Source organism: Megascapheus bottae, chromosome 4 (genome assembly GCF_031878675.1).
Source record: "Megascapheus bottae isolate mThoBot1 chromosome 4, mThoBot2.hap1, whole genome shotgun sequence".
In the NCBI taxonomy this organism is placed as follows: Eukaryota; Metazoa; Chordata; class Mammalia; order Rodentia; family Geomyidae; genus Megascapheus; species Megascapheus bottae.
In genome coordinates, this window is record NC_143512.1 from 3,407,254 (window position 1) to 3,427,189 (window position 19,936).

The following is a 19,936-nucleotide window of genomic DNA, read 5'->3' on the forward strand; positions in this document are numbered from 1 at the left end:
CTTGACTACTGGCAAGGACCCAGACCAAAGCAATTGGAACTAGAGGGGTGGTGCTGGCAGCGCCATCTTTCTTACTGGCAAAGGATTTCCCAGAGATCCCTTAGCCGGAAATCCCGCCCCAGAGCTGCTGAAGTCCGTCCCCTGCGCCAGCCACAGCCTGGTAAACAAAACCCGCCCCCCCCAAACCTTCAGCTTCCTTTTCCAAACAAACAATCAGATCCAAAAAAACCTCATAGCCAGATCACAAGAGAAAAAGCCTTTCTGAACTGTTTGGATCCTGAATTTAGTGGAGACCCAAGTTTCCTATCCTGCCCTGACCTCCCCCCCCCGCTAAAAAAAATATATATCCTGAAGAAGACCTTTTTTTTTTCTTTTTCATTTTTATTTTTAAAATCCTTTTTTTTTTGGTTCTTTGTTTTTGGGATTTTTTTCTTTTTTTTTCTTCCACCCCTTCTTTCATTTGCATTTATAGGTGTTCTTATTTTATCTTTACCATCCTACCTACACTTTTTTTTCTCTTTTCTCTCCCGCATCCCTCTGTCACTGTGCTCGTTCCTGCAAACATAGTGACAACTCTGGGTACAGTCTGAATACAAATGATATCTATATTGATACAGTCACCTGCTTTTTAATGTCCTGGTCTCAACCCTAGTATTTCTTAAGTAAGAGCTCACAATAGTGAGGAACCTCCCCCCACCTTTTTCTTTTTCTTTCTTTTTTATTGATTTTGTTGTTGTTCTTTTTGCTTTTTTGTTTTTCTTTTTTGTTTCTCTGCTTTTTGTTCTGTATGGGTTTTTTTTTGTTTTCTGTGCTTGTTGTCTTACTTTCCTTTTTTTCTTTCTTTCTTTTTAAAATTTTCCGTCATTGAAATCTCCGATATCTACCTCCCTCTTTTCTCGACATATTCTTCTTATTACCCTTCTTACTTTCACAAGTTTTATCTAATACTTTCCAAACTTTGTACTCAAATTCGCTACCTGCTAATCAACTTAGGTCAGATATCCTTATGCTATACCTTTTCTTCATTACTATAATAATCTTATTCTTCTTGTACCTCCCCTGATCTCTCTCATACTATTTTTCTAACTCTGGTCCTCTGTTCATCTTTCAACCCTTATAATGCATGGATCTACACTTGATGGCTGTTGAGCAATATTGTATATCTAGGTGTTCATTAATACTCTAGGTCCAGAGGGACTTAAGTACAATAGAGATTGGATTGAGAGGCTCATTGTTTTGGTCATAAATCGGTGACAAGTGGTTGTATTAGACTGGTCTGTCAGTGTAAAAAAAGAAAGAGTGATAATACCAATCAAAAATTGTGAACATCTCGTGACTGCCAGCAAAAGAGGTCGAGGTTGGTTATATCTGAAAAACTAGAATCGTGTTTAGTATTAATCATGCTCCCATTTTCAAATGGGCAGAACAAGAAACTCAAGAAAATTGTCAAATCAAGGAATAATATCCCCCACCCAATATAAACAGACAATGCCACAGTCACTGGCATCATTGTTTTTGATCCAGTACAACTGAGACTGTACTTCCACTGACATTGCGCTAACTGTTAAGATTTGTTCAGACTAAACATGGTCATTTATTCTTCCACATGCAACTTCACTGTATCTGCTTTTCTTTCACTGTGGTACTTGATAAAGTACAACGGAGACTGTAATTCCACCGACATTGCTCTAACTACTAAGATTGTTTTCTGTGCAAACGTGGTCAATTACCCTTCCTCATGCAACTCAATGTATCTGCTTTTACATCCGGTGTAATGGATTTTTCGGTTGAAATTCCCTCGGCCTTGTTCTATCTGCTAAGTACATTTTTGTCTAAGGGTGGTATTTTAAATTTCCTCATGCAACTTTAGTGTACCTGCTTTTCTTTTATCGTGGTGCTTCATCCAGTACAACTGAGACTGAACTTCCACTGACACTGCTCTAACTGCTAAGATTTGTTCTGTCTAAACGTGGGCATTTATTCTTTCCCATGCAACTTCAATGTATCTGCTTTTACTTCTTGGAGGATTTCATCCAGTGTAAAGGATACTGGATTTTGCCTTAAAATTCCTCCAGGAGTGTTCTTTCTGCTATGATCTTTTTTGTCTAATCAGGATATTTTTAATTTCCTCACGCAACTATTGTGTACCTGCTTTTCTTTTATCGTGGTCCTTGATCCAGTACAATAGAGATTGTACTTCCACCAACACTTCTCTATCTGTTAGATTTGTTCTGTGTACACATGGTCATTTATTCTTCTACAAGCAACTTCACTGTATCTGCTTTTACTTCTTGGAGGATTCCATCCAGTGTAATTGATACTGGATTGTGTGGTTGAACTCCCTTCGGCATTGTTCTGTCTGCTAAGAACTTTTTCGTCTAAGCGGTGTATTTCATTCTTCCTCATCCAACTTCAGCGTATCTGCTTTTATTTCATCGTGGTGCCTCGTCCAGTACAATGGAGACAGTACTACCAATGACATTGCTCTAACTGCTAAGATTTGTTCTGTCTAAACGTGGTCATTGTTTCCCATGCAACTTCAATGTATCTGCTCTTACTACTTGGAGTATTTCATCCAGTGTAATGGATACTGGATTTTTGCGTTGAACATTCCTCGGCCTTCTTCTATCTGCTAAGAACTTTTTTGTCTAAACGTAGGATTTTACTCTTCCTCCTGAAACTTCAGTGTATCTGCTTTCATTTCATCGTGGTGCTTCATCCTGTACAACAGAGACTGAACTACCACTGACATTGCTCTATCTACTAAGATTTGTTCTGTGTAAACGTGGTCATTTATTCTACCACAAGCAACTTCAATGTATCTGGTTTACTTCTTGGAGGTTTTCATCCAGTGTAATGGATACTGGATTTTGTCATTGAACTTCCCCTGGCATTTCCCTTTCTGCTAAGAACTTTCTTGGCTAAGCAGGGTATTTTATTCTTCCTCATTCAATTTCAGTGTACCTGCTTTTATTTCGTCGTGGTCTCTGAGCAAGTACAATGGGAACTGTACTTCCACCGACTTTGCTATATCTGGTAAGATTTGTTCAGTTAATGTGGTCGTTTCTTCTTCCACAAGCAACTTCAGTGTATCTGCTTTTACTATTTCCAATATTTCATCCAGTGTAATGGATACTGGAGTTTTTGCGTTGACCATTCCTCGCCCTTGTTCCATCTGCTAAGAACTTTTTTGTCTAAGGGGAGTATTTTAAATTTCCTCATGCAACTTTAGTATACCTGCTGTTCTTTCATCGTGGATGTTGATGCCGTACAACTGAGATTATACTTCCACCGACATTGCTCTATCTGGTAAGATTTGTTCTTTATAAACGTGGTCATTTATACTCCCACATGCAGTTTTATTCTATCTGCTTTTACTTCCTGGAAGATTTCATCTGGTGTAATGGATACTGAATATTTGCGTTGAACATCCTTCGGCCTTGTTCTATCTGCTAAGAACTTTTTTGTCTAAATGGGGTATTTTATTCTTCCTCCTGCAACTTCAGTGTATCTGCTTTTATTTTATCGGGGTGCTTCATCCAGTACAACGGAGACTGAACTACCACTGACATTGCTCTATCTACTAAGATTTGTTCTGTGTAAACGTGGTCAATTACTCTACCACAAGCAACTTCAGTGTATCTGGTTTTACTTCTTGGAGGTTTTCATCCAGTGTAATGGACACTGGATTTTGCCATTGATCTTCCTATGGCATTGCTCTTTCTGCTAAGAACCTTCTTGTCTAAGCGGGGTATTTTATTCTTCCTCATTCAACTTCCCTGTATCTGCTTTTATTTCAATGCTGTCTCTGAGTAAGTACAACGGAGAGTGTACTTCCACTGACATTGCTCTGCTAAGATTTGTTCGGTTAACGTGGTAACCAATTAAGCATATATAAAATATATCAGATAACAAGGTGAAATACTGTAACAATATGAGATAACCAAGGTACAGCAAAACAGATGAGAGATAACAAAGTACATTAAGGACAACAATCACTCATTATATGACTTTTGTTTCTATGTCCTGGAGGTCCTTACATTTAGCGTCATACTATATGGACTTAATGCACCTAGATTTTGTTCTATTGTGAATCTCTGCTAGGAGAGCCCAAGGTTTCTACTGACAAATGAGGGAAACCATTGAGCCTATGTTCCTTTGAGTCTGGCTTTCTTCACTTAATATGATTTTTTCTAAGTCTTTCCATTTCCTTACCAATGGGGCAATATTGTTCTTTCAACAGCAACATAGAATTTTAGAAGATGATAATTTTCTAAAACATGTATTTTAACTTTAGTTTGTTGAAGTGACAGGATCACAGTAACAGAAGCTTTGATTGTGATGGTTGATTTTAAAAGTAAAGTTCAGTGATTGTTTTCTAACTTCAAAAGCAATTCATGTTTGCTTTAATACATGGGAAATACAGAAAAGAAGAAATCATCACTTATTAGCAGGTACTACTGTCAGAAGTGTTCTGTTCTTGAAATTTTTATATAGCATAGGAAAGTTGAATTTGGTAAAACATTCTTCTGTGTTTATAGGGGGTGGGGTAACTACAGGAACCCTGCTGCTTGTCACCTGTGCTTCAGCCTGTACACACTCAGTGAAGCAAGCAGTCAGGAGCCAGAGGGCTCCTGGCCGCTCTGGCTTGGAGCAAGTGGGGTATGTCTCAGGACACCATTGGCTGACAGTCACATTCAGGGAGGTCCCTATTTGATGATGTGGCGGCCACTACTCAATCTGTATTTAGCGAGCACCTTTTGTAAAATAAAGTTAGATCTGCACCGAGAGTCTGGTCTCCGGAATCTGTGTTCCCAGGATTATTTGTGGGCTCCGCGGCCATCTTACCCTCCTCGTAGACCTCCGAGAAGGACCCCAACAATAGGGATTAATAGCTTATTTGCATTTTCTAAGTTTTACCTATAGAGTTTAGTATTTTAATAACTCTTTAGAAACATTCTGTTATAGAAAATGTTATGTTCTTATTTATTACTATAACCGTAGCTAATTTATTTTTAAGTCTCATAAGAAATATTTTTCTTTTTCTTTTTTTTTGGTCAGTCATGGAGACTGAACTCAGGGTCTGAGCACTGTCCTTAGGCTTTCCTCAAGGTTACCACTTTCCTCAAGTACTTTACCACTTGAACCATAGCACCACTTCTGGCTTTTCTATGTATGTGGTACTGAGGAATTGAATCTGGGTCTTCATGCATACTAGGCAAATACTACCAGTAGGCCAAACTCCCAGCCCTATTTTGCTTGTATGTGCATATTCATTTGTGTGCATGCAAGTTCTTCAATATCAAGTTTTATTTTTATTTTATTTGATTTTATTTTTTGTTTTTTTTTTTTGTTTGTTTTTGCCAGTCCTGGGCTTGAGCTCAGGGCCTGAGCACTGTCCTTGGACTTTCTCAAGGCTAGAGCTCTACCACTTGAGCCTCAGCACCACTTCTGGCTTTTTTCTATGTATGTGGTACCAAGGAATCGAACCCGGGTCTTCGTGCATGTTAGGCAAGCACTTTAACCACTAGGCCAAACTCCTAGCCCCCAAGTTTTATTTTGAAAATGTGCTAATTTTACATTAAAGAAACAATTTCACCTGGTTATGATACATTGTATATATGTGTATTTGGTTATTTGAGGCTGATAGGAAAGGGAAGGAAACAAGATGAGTGGCGGGGGTGGGGGGAGGGAAATAGGGACCAAGACATGAGAAAGGGTATCAATGCTTGTTAAGTAATGCACCCTCTTCATGGTGAATGTAATGTCACCCTTCTATTAATTACAATAAAATAAAAGGAAAAATTAGAAAGTACAAATTTTAGCCAGGTTCCAATGGCTCATGCCAGTAATCCTAGCTGTTCAGGAGGTTGAGATCTGATTATCCCAGTAAAAAGGCAGCCTTGGCATCAAAGTCTGTAAACGCTATCTCCAGTTAACCACCCAAAAGCCAGAAGTGGAGCTGTATCACAAATTGTGCAGGTCTAGTTTTTTTTTTCATTACAGGAACTATTTTATTTTATTTTTTTTATTGTAATTAGTAAAAGGTTTACATGATATTTGCCAGATTGAAGGTGCATTAATTCACATACATTGATACCCTTTCACATGTCTTGGTACCCATTTCCCTCCCCCCCTCATCCCCCACCCTTCTTGGTTTTCCCCCTTCCCTATCAAATTTCAAATATCCAAATACAAATAAATTCAATATATCAGATAACAAAGTGAGATACTATAGCAATATGAGATAACGAAGGGACAGCCAAGGAGATGAGAGACAACATAGTACATTAAGGACAACAATCATTCATTATATGGCTTTTGTTTCAATATCCTGGAGGTCCTTTCAATTAGCTTCACATTATATGGCCTTATGTATCAAGATTTTGCTCTATTGCAAATCTCTGCTAGTAGAGCCCAAGGTTTCTACTGATTATGACGAATGAGCGAAACCTTGCGCCTAAGTTCCTTTGAGTCTGGCTTATTTCACTTAATATGATTTTTTCTCTAAGTCTTTCCATTTCCTAACAAATGGGGCGATGTCATTCTTTCTGACAGCAGCATAGAATTCCATTGTGTACAAATACCACAACTTGTTGATCCACTCATCAACTGAGGGACATCTAGGTTGGTTCCATACCTTTGCTATGGTGAATAGTGCTGCAATGAACATTGTTGTGGTAGTGGATTTAGTATGTCCTTGTTTCTGGATGGTTGGGTAAATGCCAAGTAGTGGAATTGCTGGGTCATAGGGGAGTTCTATGTTTAGCCTTTTGAGGCACTGCCACACTGCTTTCCATAGTGGTTGAATGAGTTTGCACTCCTACCAACAGTGTAGTAGTGATCCCTCCTGGCCACATCCCCTCCAGCATCTGTTGTTATTCGTTTTCCTGATCCTGGCCATTCTAAGTGGAGTGAGGTGGAATCTTAGAGTTGTTTTGGTTTGCATTTCTTTTATGACCAGAGATGTTGAGCATTTCTTCATGTGTCTATAGGCCATTTTTGTTTCTTCTTCAGAGAAGTTCTTAGCAGATAGAACATAGCCGAGGAATGTTCAACGCAAAAATCCAGTATCCATTACACTGGATGAAATCCTCCAAGAAGTAAAATCAGATACATCGAAGTTGCATGTGGAAGAATAAATGACCACGTTTAGACAGAACAATCCTAGCAGTTAGAGCAATGTCGGTGGAAGTTCAGTCTCCGTTGTACTGGATCAAGCAACACGATGAAATAAAAGCAGATACACTGAAGTTGCAGGAGGAAGAATAAAATACTCTGGTTTGACAAAAATGTTCTTAATAGATAGAAGAGGGCCGAGGGAAGTTGAACGCAAAACTCCAGTATCCATTACACTGGATGAAAACGTCCAAGAAGTAAAAGCAGATACATTGAAGTTGCTTGTGTTAGAATAAATGACCACGTTTAAACAGAACAAATCTTAGCAGATAGGGCAATGTCGGTGGAAGTACAGTCTCCATTGTACTGTATCAAGGACCACGGTGAAAGAAAAGCAGGTACACAAAAGTTGCATGAGGAAATTTATAATATGCTGCTTTGAAATAAGATTATAGCAAACAGAACAATGAGGTAGGAATTTCAAAGCAAAATCCAGTACCCATTACACTGGATGAAATAAAACAAAAAGTAAAAGCAGATACATTGAATGTGCTTGTGGAAGAATAATTGATCACGTTTGCACAGAACAAATCTTAGCAGAGAGAGTAATGTCAGTGGAAATACAGTCTCCATTGTACTGGATGAAAGACCACGATGAAAGAAAAGCAGGAAAACTAAAGTTGCTTGAGGAAATTTAAAATACCCCACTTAGACAAGAAAGATCTCAGCAGATAGAACAATGCTGTAGGAATTTCAAGGCCAAAATCCAGGACCAATTACACTGGATGAAATATTCAAAAAGTAAAAGCAGATACATTGAAGTTGCTTGAAGAAGAATAAATGACCACCTTTACACAGAACAAATCTTAGCACATAGAGCAATGTCGGTGGAAGAACAGTCTCCGTTGCAATCGATCAAAGACAGGGATGAAAAAAAGCAGGACACAGAAGTTGCATGAGGAAGTATAAATACCACACTTAGACAAAAAAGTTCTTAGCAGATTGAACGGGGCCGAGACATCAGTTTTGGCAGCGTAGGGGACAGTACATACCTCAAATCGAGCCTAAGTAAGCTTTAGCGACACACAGATCTCATTCACAGAGGAAAAAGGCAGAAATCCGGCACAAAGAAGACAGCTGGGACCGGTTCCAGCCGCTCGGAGCAGCCGCGGAGACAAAGCGGCTCTTCTAAATCTGAGGAGCAGTGCTTCTTGGAGCTGTAACCCGCCAGCTGCAGACAGAGCCACACAGAGCCTGAGGGAGCCCAGAGCCGACACCGGGCTGTGCACGGACCTGCCAGCTTCACGGAACCGGAGCATCCAGCAATTTGTGAGTACCACCGAGGAGAAGTTTCCACTTCTACTCGCAGATCGGCATTGGGAGGGAGCCCCTCCCCCACAAGCTGAGAGCAGCTCCATCTTGACTACTGGCAAGGACCCAGGCCAAAGCAATTGGAACTAGAGGGGTGGTGCTGGCAGCGCCATCTTTCTTACTGGCAAAGGATTTCCCAGAGATCCCTTAGCCGGAAATCCCGCCCCAGAGCTGCTGAAGTCCATCCCCTGCGCCAGCCACAGCCTGGTAAACAAAACCCGCCCCCCCCCAAACCTTCAGCTTCCTTTTCCAAACAAACAATCAGATCCAAAAAAACCTCATAGCCAGATCACAAGAGAAAAAGACTTTCTGAACTGTTTGGATCCCGAATTTAGTGGAGACCCAAGTTTCCTATCCTGCCCTGACCTCCCCCCCCCCGCTAAAAAAATATATATCCTGAAGAAGACCTTTTTTTTTTTCGTTTTCATTTTTATTTTTAAAATCCTTTTTTTTGGTTCTTTGTTTTTGGGATTTTTTTCTTTTTTTTTCTTCCACCCCTTCTTTCATTTGCATTTATAGGTGTTCTTATTTTATCTTTACCATCCTACCTACACTTTTTTTTCTCTTTTCTCTCCCGCATCCCTCTGTCACTGTGCTCGTTCCTGCAAACATAGTGACAACTCTGGGTACAGTCTGAATACAAATGATATCTATATTGATACAGTCACCTGCTTTTTAATGTCCTGGTCTCAACCCTAGTATTTCTTAAGTAAGAGCTCACAATAGTGAGGAACCTCCCCCCACCTTTTTCTTTTTCTTTCTTTTTTATTGATTTTGTTGTTGTTGTTGTTGTTCTTTTTGCTTTTTTGTTTTTCTTTTTTGTTTCTCTGCTTTTTGTTCTGTATGGGTTTTTTTTGTTTTCTGTGCTTGTTGTCTTACTTTCCTTTTTTTCTTTCTTTCTTTTTAAAATTTTCCATCATTGAAATCTCCGATATCTACCTCCCTCTTTTCTCGACATATTCTTCTTATTACCCTTCTTACTTTCACAAGTTTTATCTAATACTTTCCAAACTTTGTACTCAAATTCGCTACCTGCTAATCAACTAGGTCAGATATCCTTATGCTATACCTTTTCTTCATTACTATAATAATCTTATTCTTCTTGTACCTCCCCTGATCTCTCTCATACTATTTTTCTAACTCTGGTCCTCTGTTCATCTTTCAACCCTTATAATGCATGGATCTACACTTGATGGCTGTTGAGCAATATTGTGTTCATTAATACTCTAGGTCCAGAGGGACTTAAGTACAATAGAGATTGGATTGAGAGGCTCATTGTTTTGGTCATAAATCGGTGACAAGTGGTTGTATTAGACTGGTCTGTCAGTGTAAAAAAAGAAAGAGTGATAATACCAATCAAAAATTGTGAACATCTCGTGACTGCCAGCAAAAGAGGTCGAGGTTGGTTATATCTGAAAAACTAGAATCGTGTTTAGTATTAATCATGCTCCCATTTTCAAATGGGCAGAACAAGAAACTCAAGAAAATTGTCAAATCAAGGAATAATATCCCCCACCCAATATAAACAGACAATGCAACAGTCACTGGCATCATTGTTTTTGATCCAGTACAACTGAGACTGTACTTCCACTGACGTTGCGCTAACTGTTAAGATTTGTTCAGACTAAACATGGTCATTTATTCTTCCACATGCAACTTCACTGTATCTGCTTTTCTTTCACTGTGGTACTTGATAAAGTACAACGGAGACTGTACTTCCACCGACATTGCTCTAACTGCTAAGATTGTTTTCTGTGCAAACGTGGTCAATTACCCTTCCTCATGCAACTCAATGTATCTGCTTTTACATCCGGTGTAATGGATTTTTCGGTTGAAATTCCCTCGGCCTTGTTCTATCTGCTAAGTACATTTTTGTCTAAGGGTGGTATTTTAAATTTCCTCATGCAACTTTAGTGTACCTGCTTTTCTTTTATCGTGGTGCTTCATCCAGTACAACTGAGACTGAACTTCCACTGACACTGCTCTAACTGCTAAGATTTGTTCTGTCTAAACGTGGGCATTTATTCTTTCCCATGCAACTTCAATGTATCTGCTTTTACTTCTTGGAGGATTTCATCCAGTGTAAAGGATACTGGATTTTGCCTTAAAATTCCTCCAGCAGTGTTCTTTCTGCTATGATCTTTTTTGTCTAATCAGGATATTTTTAATTTCCTCACGCAACTATTGTGTACCTGCTTTTCTTTTATCGTGGTCCTTGATCCAGTACAATAGAGATTGTACTTCCACCAACACTTCTCTATCTGTTAGATTTGTTCTGTGTACACATGGTCATTTATTCTTCTACAAGCAACTTCACTGTATCTGCTTTTACTTCTTGGAGGATTCCATCCAGTGTAATTGATACTGGATTGTGTGGTTGAACTCCCTTCGGCATTGTTCTGTCTGCTAAGAACTTTTTCGTCTAAGCGGTGTATTTCATTCTTCCTCATCCAACTTCAGCGTATCTGCTTTTATTTCATCGTGGTGCCTCGTCCAGTACAATGGAGACAGTACTACCAATGACATTGCTCTAACTGCTAAGATTTGTTCTGTCTAAACGTGGTCATTGTTTCCCATGCAACTTCAATGTATCTGCTCTTACTACTTGGAGTATTTCATCCAGTGTAATGGATACTGGATTTTTGCGTTGAACATTCCTCGGCCTTCTTCTATCTGCTAAGAACTTTTTTGTCTAAACGTAGGATTTTACTCTTCCTCCTGAAACTTCAGTGTATCTGCTTTCATTTCATCGTGGTGCTTCATCCTGTACAACAGAGACTGAACTACCACTGACATTGCTCTATCTACTAAGATTTGTTCTGTGTAAACGTGGTCATTTATTCTACCACAAGCAACTTCAATGTATCTGGTTTACTTCTTGGAGGTTTTCATCCAGTGTAATGGATACTGGATTTTGTCATTGAACTTCCCCTGGCATTTCCCTTTCTGCTAAGAACTTTCTTGGCTAAGCAGGGTATTTTATTCTTCCTCATTCAATTTCAGTGTACCTGCTTTTATTTCGTCGTGGTCTCTGAGCAAGTACAACGGGAACTGTACTTCCACCGACTTTGCTATATCTGGTAAGATTTGTTCAGTTAATGTGGTCGTTTCTTCTTCCACAAGCAACTTCAGTGTATCTGCTTTTACTATTTCCAATATTTCATCCAGTGTAATGGATACTGGAGTTTTTGCGTTGACCATTCCTCGCCCTTGTTCCATCTGCTAAGAACTTTTTTGTCTAAGGGGAGTATTTTAAATTTCCTCATGCAACTTTAGTATACCTGCTGTTCTTTCATCGTGGATGTTGATGCCGTACAACTGAGATTATACTTCCACCGACATTGCTCTATCTGGTAAGATTTGTTCTTTATAAACGTGGTCATTTATACTCCCACATGCAGTTTTATTCTATCTGCTTTTACTTCCTGGAAGATTTCATCTGGTGTAATGGATACTGAATATTTGCGTTGAACATCCTTCGGCCTTGTTCTATCTGCTAAGAACTTTTTTGTCTAAATGGGGTATTTTATTCTTCCTCCTGCAACTTCAGTGTATCTGCTTTTATTTTATCGGGGTGCTTCATCCAGTACAACGGAGACTGAACTACCACTGACATTGCTCTATCTACTAAGATTTGTTCTGTGTAAACGTGGTCAATTACTCTACCACAAGCAACTTCAGTGTATCTGGTTTTACTTCTTGGAGGTTTTCATCCAGTGTAATGGACACTGGATTTTGCCATTGATCTTCCTATGGCATTGCTCTTTCTGCTAAGAACCTTCTTGTCTAAGCGGGGTATTTTATTCTTCCTCATTCAACTTCCCTGTATCTGCTTTTATTTCAATGCTGTCTCTGAGTAAGTACAACGGAGAGTGTACTTCCACTGACATTGCTCTGCTAAGATTTGTTCGGTTAACGTGGTAACCAATTAAGCATATATAAAATATATCAGATAACAAGGTGAAATACTGTAACAATATGAGATAACCAAGGTACAGCAAAACAGATGAGAGATAACAAAGTACATTAAGGACAACAATCACTCATTATATGACTTTTGTTTCTATGTCCTGGAGGTCCTTACATTTAGCGTCATACTATATGGACTTAATGCACCTAGATTTTGTTCTATTGTGAATCTCTGCTAGGAGAGCCCAAGGTTTCTACTGACAAATGAGGGAAACCATTGAGCCTATGTTCCTTTGAGTCTGGCTTTCTTCACTTAATATGATTTTTTCTAAGTCTTTCCATTTCCTTACCAATGGGGCAATATTGTTCTTTCAACAGCAACATAGAATTTTAGAAGATGATAATTTTCTAAAACATGTATTTTAACTTTAGTTTGTTGAAGTGACAGGATCACAGTAACAGAAGCTTTGATTGTGATGGTTGATTTTAAAAGTAAAGTTCAGTGATTGTTTTCTAACTTCAAAAGCAATTCATGTTTGCTTTAATACATGGGAAATACAGAAAAGAAGAAATCATCACTTATTAGCAGGTACTACTGTCAGAAGTGTTCTGTTCTTGAAATTTTTATATAGCATAGGAAAGTTGAATTTGGTAAAACATTCTTCTGTGTTTATAGGGGGTGGGGTAACTACAGGAACCCTGCTGCTTGTCACCTGTGCTTCAGCCTGTACACACTCAGTGAAGCAAGCAGTCAGGAGCCAGAGGGCTCCTGGCCGCTCTGGCTTGGAGCAAGTGGGGTATGTCTCAGGACACCATTGGCTGACAGTCACATTCAGGGAGGTCCCTATTTGATGATGTGGCGGCCACTACTCAATCTGTATTTAGCGAGCACCTTTTGTAAAATAAAGTTAGATCTGCACCGAGAGTCTGGTCTCCGGAATCTGTGTTCCCAGGATTATTTGTGGGCTCCGCGGCCATCTTACCCTCCTCGTAGACCTCCGAGAAGGACCCCAACAATAGGGATTAATAGCTTATTTGCATTTTCTAAGTTTTACCTATAGAGTTTAGTATTTTAATAACTCTTTAGAAACATTCTGTTATAGAAAATGTTATGTTCTTATTTATTACTATAACCGTAGCTAATTTATTTTTAAGTCTCATAAGAAATATTTTTCTTTTTCTTTTTTTTTGGTCAGTCATGGAGACTGAACTCAGGGTCTGAGCACTGTCCTTAGGCTTTCCTCAAGGTTACCACTTTCCTCAAGTACTTTACCACTTGAACCATAGCACCACTTCTGGCTTTTCTATGTATGTGGTACTGAGGAATTGAATCTGGGTCTTCATGCATACTAGGCAAATACTACCAGTAGGCCAAACTCCCAGCCCTATTTTGCTTGTATGTGCATATTCATTTGTGTGCATGCAAGTTCTTCAATATCAAGTTTTATTTTTATTTTATTTGATTTTATTTTTTGTTTTTTTTTGTTTGTTTTTGCCAGTCCTGGGCTTGAGCTCAGGGCCTGAGCACTGTCCTTGGACTTTCTCAAGGCTAGAGCTCTACCACTTGAGCCTCAGCACCACTTCCGGCTTTTTTCTATGTATGTGGTACCAAGGAATCGAACCCGGGTCTTCGTGCATGTTAGGCAAGCACTTTAACCACTAGGCCAAACTCCTAGCCCCCAAGTTTTATTTTGAAAATGTGCTAATTTTACATTAAAGAAACAATTTCACCTGGTTATGATACATTGTATATATGTGTATTTGGTTATTTGAGGCTGATAGGAAAGGGAAGGAAACAAGATGAGTGGCGGGGGTGGTGGGAGGGAAATAGGGACCAAGACATGAGAAAGGGTATCAATGCTTGTTAAGTAATGCACCCTCTTCATGGTGAATGTAATGTCACCCTTCTATTAATTACAATAAAATAAAAGGAAAAATTAGAAAGTACAAATTTTAGCCAGGTTCCAATGGCTCATGCCAGTAATCCTAGCTGTTCAGGAGGTTGAGATCTGATTATCCCAGTAAAAAGGCAGCCTTGGCATCAAAGTCTGTAAACGCTATCTCCAGTTAACCACCCAAAAGCCAGAAGTGGAGCTGTATCACAAATTGTGCAGGTCTAGTTTTTTTTTTCATTACAGGAACTATTTTATTTTATTTTTTTTATTGTAATTAGTAAAAGGTTTACATGATATTTGCCAGATTGAAGGTGCATTAATTCACATACATTGATACCCTTTCACATGTCTTGGTACCCATTTCCCTCCCCCCCTCATCCCCCACCCTTCTTGGTTTTCCCCCTTCCCTATCAAATTTCAAATATCCAAATACAAATAAATTCAATATATCAGATAACAAAGTGAGATACTATAGCAATATGAGATAACCAAGGGACAGCAAAGGAGATGAGAGACAACATAGTACATTAAGGACAACAATCATTCATTATATGGCTTTTGTTTCAATATCCTGGAGGTCCTTTCAATTAGCTTCACATTATATGGCCTTATGTATCAAGATTTTGCTCTATTGCAAATCTCTGCTAGTAGAGCCCAAGGTTTCTACTGATTATGACGAATGAGCGAAACCTTGCGCCTAAGTTCCTTTGAGTCTGGCTTATTTCACTTAATATGATTTTTTCTCTAAGTCTTTCCATTTCCTAACAAATGGGGCGATGTCATTCTTTCTGACAGCAGCATAGAATTCCATTGTGTACAAATACCACAACTTGTTGATCCACTCATCAACTGAGGGACATCTAGGTTGGTTCCATACCTTTGCTATGGTGAATAGTGCTGCAATGAACATTGTTGTGGTAGTGGATTTAGTATGTCCTTGTTTCTGGATGGTTGGGTAAATGCCAAGTAGTGGAATTGCTGGGTCATAGGGGAGTTCTATGTTTAGCCTTTTGAGGCACTGCCACACTGCTTTCCATAGTGGTTGAATGAGTTTGCACTCCTACCAACAGTGTAGTAGTGATCCCTCCTGGCCACATCCCCTCCAGCATCTGTTGTTATTCGTTTTCCTGATCCTGGCCATTCTAAGTGGAGTGAGGTGGAATCTTAGAGTTGTTTTGGTTTGCATTTCTTTTATGACCAGAGATGTTGAGCATTTCTTCATGTGTCTATAGGCCATTTTTGTTTCTTCTTCAGAGAAGTTCTTAGCAGATAGAACATAGCCGAGGAATGTTCAACGCAAAAATCCAGTATCCATTACACTGGATGAAATCCTCCAAGAAGTAAAATCAGATACATCGAAGTTGCATGTGGAAGAATAAATGACCACGTTTAGACAGAACAATCCTAGCAGTTAGAGCAATGTCGGTGGAAGTTCAGTCTCCGTTGTACTGGATCAAGCAACACGATGAAATAAAAGCAGATACACTGAAGTTGCAGGAGGAAGAATAAAATACTCCGGTTTGACAAAAATGTTCTTAATAGATAGAAGAGGGCCGAGGGAAGTTGAACGCAAAACTCCAGTATCCATTACACTGGATGAAAACGTCCAAGAAGTAAAAGCAGATACATTGAAGTTGCTTGTGTTAGAATAAATGACCACGTTTAAACAGAACAAATCTTAGCAGATAGGGCAATGTCGGTGGAAGTACAGTCTCCATTGTACTGTATCAAGGACCACGGTGAAAGAAAAGCAGGTACACAAAAGTTGCATGAGGAAATTTATAATACGCTGCTTTGAAATAAGATTATAGCAAACAGAACAATGAGGTAGGAATTTCAAAGCAAAATCCAGTACCCATTACACTGGATGAAATAAAACAAAAAGTAAAAGCAGATACATTGAATGTGCTTGTGGAAGAATAATTGATCACGTTTGCACAGAACAAATCTTAGCAGAGAGAGTAATGTCAGTGGAAATACAGTCTCCATTGTACTGGATGAAAGACCACGATGAAAGAAAAGCAGGAAAACTAAAGTTGCTTGAGGAAATTTAAAATACCCCACTTAGACAAGAAAGATCTCAGCAGATAGAACAATGCTGTAGGAATTTCAAGGCCAAAATCCAGGACCAATTACACTGGATGAAATATTCAAAAAGTAAAAGCAGATACATTGAAGTTGCTTGAAGAAGAATAAATGACCACCTTTACACAGAACAAATCTTAGCACATAGAGCAATGTCGGTGGAAGAACAGTCTCCGTTGCAATCGATCAAAGACAGGGATGAAAAAAAGCAGGACACAGAAGTTGCATGAGGAAGTATAAATACCACACTTAGACAAAAAAGTTCTTAGCAGATTGAACGGGGCCGAGACATCAGTTTTGGCAGCGTAGGGGACAGTACATACCTCAAATCGAGCCTAAGTAAGCTTTAGCGACACACAGATCTCATTCACAGAGGAAAAAGGCAGAAATCCGGCACAAAGAAGACAGCTGGGACCGGTTCCAGCCGCTCGGAGCAGCCGCGGAGACAAAGCGGCTCTTCTAAATCTGAGGAGCAGTGCTTCTTGGAGCTGTAACCCGCCAGCTGCAGACAGAGCCACACAGAGCCTGAGGGAGCCCAGAGCCGACACCGGGCTGTGCACGGACCTGCCAGCTTCACGGAACCGGAGAATCCAGCAATTTGTGAGTACCACCGAGGAGAAGTTTCCACTTCTACTCGCAGATCGGCATTGGGAGGGAGCCCCTCCCCCACAAGCTGAGAGCAGCTCCATCTTGACTACTGGCAAGGACCCAGGCCAAAGCAATTGGAACTTGAGGGGTGGTGCTGGCAGCGCCATCTTTCTTACTGGCAAAGGATTTCCCAGAGATCCCTTAGCCGGAAATCCCGCCCCAGAGCTGCTGAAGTCCGTCCCCTGCGCCAGCCACAGCCTGGTAAACAAAACCCGCCCCCCCCCCAAACCTTCAGCTTCCTTTTCCAAACAAACAATCAGATCCAAAAAAACCTCATAGCCAGATCACAAGAGAAAAAGCCTTTCTGAACTGTTTGGATCCCGAATTTAGTGGAGACCCAAGTTTCCTATCCTGCCCTGACCTCCCCCCCCCGCTAAAAAAAAATATATCCTGAAGAAGACCTTTTTTTTTTCTTTTTCATTTTTATTTTTAAAATCCTTTTTTTTTTGGTTCTTTGTTTTTGGGATTTTTTTCTTTTTTTTTCTTCCACCCCTTCTTTCATTTGCATTTATAGGTGTTCTTATTTTATCTTTACCATCCTACCTACACTTTTTTTTCTCTTTTCTCTCCCGCATCCCTCTGTCACTGTGCTCGTTCCTGCAAACATAGTGACAACTCTGGGTACAGTCTGAATACAAATGATATCTATATTGATACAGTCACCTGCTTTTTAATGTCCTGGTCTCAACCCTAGTATTTCTTAAGTAAGAGCTCACAATAGTGAGGAACCTCCCCCCACCTTTTTCTTTTTCTTTCTTTTTTATTGATTTTGTTGTTGTTGTTGTTGTTCTTTTTGCTTTTTTGTTTTTCTTTTTTGTTTCTCTGCTTTTTGTTCTGTATGCGTTTTTTTTTGTTTTCTGTGCTTGTTGTCTTACTTTCCTTTTTTTCTTTCTTTCTTTTTAAAATTTTCCATCATTGAAATCTCCGATATCTACCTCCCTCTTTTCTCAACATATTCTTCTTATTACCCTTCTTACTTTCACAAGTTTTATCTAATACTTTCCAAACTTTGTACTCAAATTCGCTACCTGCTAATCAACTTAGGTCAGATATCCTTATGCTATACCTTTTCTTCATTACTATAATAATCTTATTCTTCTTGTACCTCCCCTGATCTCTCTCATACTATTTTTCTAACTCTGGTCCTCTGTTCATCTTTCAACCCTTATAATGCATGGATCTACACTTGATGGCTGTTGAGCAATATTGTATATCTAGGTGTTCATTAATACTCTAGGTCCAGAGGGACTTAAGTACAATAGAGATTGGATTGAGAGGCTCATTGTTTTGGTCATAAATCGGTGACAAGTGGTTGTATTAGACTGGTCTGTCAGTGTAAAAAAAGAAAGAGTGATAATACCAATCAAAAATTGTGAACATCTCGTGACTGCCAGCAAAAGAGGTCGAGGTTGGTTATATCTGAAAAACTAGAATCGTGTTTAGTATTAATCATGCTCCCATTTTCAAATGGGCAGAACAAGAAACTCAAGAAAATTGTCAAATCAAGGAATAATATCCCCCACCCAATATAAACAGACAATGCCACAGTCACTGGCATCATTGTTTTTGATCCAGTACAACTGAGACTGTACTTCCACTGACATTGCGCTAACTGTTAAGATTTGTTCAGACTAAACATGGTCATTTATTCTTCCACATGCAACTTCACTGTATCTGCTTTTCTTTCACTGTGGTACTTGATAAAGTACAACGGAGACTGTACTTCCACCGACATTGCTCTAACTGCTAAGATTGTTTTCTGTGCAAACGTGGTCAATTACCCTTCCTCATGCAACTCAATGTATCTGCTTTTACATCCAGTGTAATGGATTTTTCGGTTGAAATTCCCTCGGCCTTGTTCTATCTGCTAAGTACATTTTTGTCTAAGGGTGGTATTTTAAATTTCCTCATGCAACTTTAGTGTACCTGCTTTTCTTTTATCGTGGTGCTTCATCCAGTACAACTGAGACTGAACTTCCACTGACACTGCTCTAACTGCTAAGATTTGTTCTGTCTAAACGTGGGCATTTATTCTTTCCCATGCAACTTCAATGTATCTGCTTTTACTTCTTGGAGGATTTCATCCAGTGTAAAGGATACTGGATTTTGCCTTAAAATTCCTCCAGGAGTGTTCTTTCTGCTATGATCTTTTTTGTCTAATCAGGATATTTTTAATTTCCTCACGCAACTATTGTGTACCTGCTTTTCTTTTATCGTGGTCCTTGATCCAGTACAATAGAGATTGTACTTCCACCAACACTTCTCTATCTGTTAGATTTGTTCTGTGTACACATGGTCATTTATTCTTCTACAAGCAACTTCACTGTATCTGCTTTTACTTCTTGGAGGATTCCATCCAGTGTAATTGATACTGGATTGTGTGGTTGAACTCCCTTCGGCATTGTTCTGTCTGCTAAGAACTTTTTCGTCTAAGCGGTGTATTTCATTCTTCCTCATCCAACTTCAGCGTATCTGCTTTTATTTCATCGTGGTGCCTCGTCCAGTACAATGGAGACAGTACTACCAATGACATTGCTCTAACTGCTAAGATTTGTTCTGTCTAAACGTGGTCATTGTTTCCCATGCAACTTCAATGTATCTGCTCTTACTACTTGGAGTATTTCATCCAGTGTAATGGATACTGGATTTTTGCGTTGAACATTCCTCGGCCTTCTTCTATCTGCTAAGAACTTTTTTGTCTAAACGTAGGATTTTACTCTTCCTCCTGAAACTTCAGTGTATCTGCTTTCATTTCATCGTGGTGCTTCATCCTGTACAACAGAGACTGAACTACCACTGACATTGCTCTATCTACTAAGATTTGTTCTGTGTAAACGTGGTCATTTATTCTACCACAAGCAACTTCAATGTATCTGGTTTACTTCTTGGAGGTTTTCATCCAGTGTAAT